The 2,908-nt window shown below is 38.5% G+C and overlaps 1 long non-coding RNA gene across 1 annotated transcript; it reads right to left on the minus strand.

Moving 5' to 3' along the window:
• Positions 1 to 507: 507 nt before the first annotated feature.
• On the minus strand, positions 508 to 1,103 carry LOC149190941 (uncharacterized). The gene is made up of 2 exons (XR_016256536.1): positions 965 to 1,103; positions 508 to 656 (listed from the first exon to the last, which is right to left on the minus strand). It is a non-coding gene; the product is annotated as an uncharacterized LOC149190941 (long non-coding RNA).
• Positions 1,104 to 2,908: the final 1,805 nt, after the last annotated feature.

The following is a 2,908-nucleotide window of genomic DNA, read 5'->3' on the forward strand; positions in this document are numbered from 1 at the left end:
TAGAAAGGGCAGAAACTGCAAGCACTGGCAGTCGAGAAGGATACTCTCGGAACTCCGAGCTTCCTCGCAGTTTTCTGTGGAAAGGAGACAACCCCGTCTGAGATAATACATGTAACTGGAGGAACGTCTGGTTGAGAATGTTTCAACTTAGCAAGCAGAGGCTAAGAAAGGGCAAAGCAGAGCACAATGTTAGCAACATCACAGTATTTGCAGTTGTTGGTCACCTGGACAAGCACCCCGGGGGCAAGGCTTTTCTTGTAAAACCCAGATCAGGCAGACCGCAGGCCACCTTAACATTGACGAGGGCCACCTTAACATTGACGAGGGATTACAGAGGAAAAACAAGAAGGTGCAATTCCAAATCCAATTGGAAGAGAAAGGTGCAAAAGGTACAATTTTCTCCTAATATTCTTTTTTTTAATATGTGCAAAACAAGAGGCATTATTTAAACAATTATTTCAGCTTGCATTCAAAAAAAAATTAAGGGTGTGCACCTGCATAGCTAATCACTATCCGCAAGCCAATGCCTGCCATTGATGAAACTTTTGACCAGGAACGGTTGAGCCTGCGCTGGTGTCAACTCGTGAGCCCATGAAATCCGACGCGCAGCTCGAGCTCCTGGGCCATAACAATTATACAGACCGAAGAACACAGTTCTGCAATTACCCAATACAATAATTATTGGCCGCTTAATATAACTAATAGATAAAATAATTTTTTAATGAAAATCTGTCAATATAATTTTTTATTATTTAAAATATATTTTGAATATATTAATAAATTCACAACTTTGAAAAAAATAAAATTTCTGCAAACATTTATAAACCAAGCAGTATAATTTATCATCAAAACCAGATGAATTAACTAAACAAACCATTAGATGTACGAATTAGATTAGGTGTTTATCATGTATGTGAGTCGGTAATCACTGAAAAATGTAAATACTTGTCTAATTCATATGCACCCTTCTTTACTGGTTTGATCCCAGTCGTCCCACCTGCAATTATGTCGTCGAAGTAGGAATAAGCATAGACAATACGCGAGTATTGTCCCATGGCGCGGCCCAGGTAAAGTGGTCCTGTGCCAGTCACTCTACAGTGCACGAAGGAAAAGCCTGTCTGCTCGTTCAGCGTAGTCCGGCCTTGAGCGGCTATGGCGCCAAACATTCGAGCTATGGAATTCAGCTCACATTTTTGCATTTCAGAACTTGGATTTAGAATTACAGATCTATAAATTGGAGTTATCGAACAAGTTTGTTAGGAGGGGCGCTAAGTTCTGTATGAGTACGGAGACAGCAAATAAGCTGAAAATTATAAATAATTGGAGATTTCCACATGATTGTTAAAAATATTCCAAGAAAAGATCAGCACATTTTTGCTCCTAATAACCTTTCTTAAATATTTGTGTTTTAATATCAAACATTGATAAATAAATTTTCGTTTTCTTCCACCTCTGTCATTTTTATGAAATGAATGCCGTGACTGCATGATAAACGAATTCTAGTAACTTCATAGCATGATAAACGAAGTCGTATCATTTTTGAATTTGATGCAAAGCACACTCATTCTATTCATCCCAGATTTTCTGTGGGGAAAAATTAATTCTATGAACCTGGTAAAATTCAACGACACCGATAAGTTTTATACCTTGTCTTCTGTGGTGCATAAGTTTTATCCCTTGTCTTCTGTGGTGTAGGTGCAAATGAAAGGAGCCGCACAACTTCAGCGCTCTCTCCATTTCTGCCACTCCTCCGTTGCTCCCACTCCTGCAATTGCATGCTTCGTTTTCTAAAGGTCAGAACTTCAATGGATCAGGACACTTGGAAAAAGCCATAGCAGTTGTCGAAGCCATAGCAGTTGTCGACGAAGCCGTGGCAGCTGTACATGTAGAGACAGCGAGATGCTTGTTCTCTAGTATACTAAAGAAATATACTATGATTGACATTTGATTTTTTGATTTAATGCTAGCATTACTTGCAAGCTAAATTTTTAAATCTCTAAATGTGAAGCGCAAATATGATATAATCGTATGTTTTTAGCATCCCCGCCTCGGGAAGAGGCTAAATAAGACGATCAAATGGATTGCTGTTCAAAAAGTTTGGTTATTCGTCATAGTAGCTACTTATTCGGGATGATAAGCAGCTTAATTTAATGCTAAAAACAACATTTCCATTCCTATAGTCCCTGCAGCTATGGAATTCAGCTCACATTTCTGCATTTCAGAACTTGGATTTAGAATTACAGATCTATAAATTGGAGTTATCGAACAAGTTTGTTAGGAGGGGCGCTAAGTTCTGTATGAGTACGGAGACAGCAAATAAGCTGAAAATTATAAATAATTGGAGATTTCCACATGATTGTTAAAAATATTCCAAGAAAAGATCAGCACATTTTTGCTCCTAATAACCTTTCTTAAATATTTGTGTTTTAATATCAAACATTGATAAATGAATTTTCATTTTCTTCCACCTCTGTCATTTTTATGAAACGAATGCCGTGACTGCATGATAAACGAATTCTAGTAACTTCATAGCATGATAAACGAAGTCGTATCATTTTTGAATTTGATGCAAAGCACACTCATTCTATTCATCCCAGATTTTCTGTGGGGAAAAATTAATTCTATGAACCTGGTAAAATTCAACGACACCGATAAGTTTTATACCTTGTCTTCTGTGGTGCATAAGTTTTATCCCTTGTCTTCTGTGGTGCAGGTGCAGATGAAAGGAGCCGCACAACTTCAGCGCTCTCTCCATTTCTGCCACTCCTCCGTTGCTCCCACTCCTGCAATTGCATGCATCGTTTTCTAAAGGTCAGAACTTCAATGGATCAGGACACTTGGAAAAAGCCATAGCAGTTGTCGAAGCCATAGCAGTTGTTAACGAAGCCGTGGCCGCTGTACATGCAGA

This window comes from Pinus tabuliformis, chromosome 3_1, assembly GCF_031772625.1.
Source record: "Pinus tabuliformis cultivar Carrire ecotype Pingquan chromosome 3_1, CPIR1, whole genome shotgun sequence".
Taxonomy (NCBI): domain Eukaryota; kingdom Viridiplantae; phylum Streptophyta; class Pinopsida; order Pinales; family Pinaceae; genus Pinus; species Pinus tabuliformis.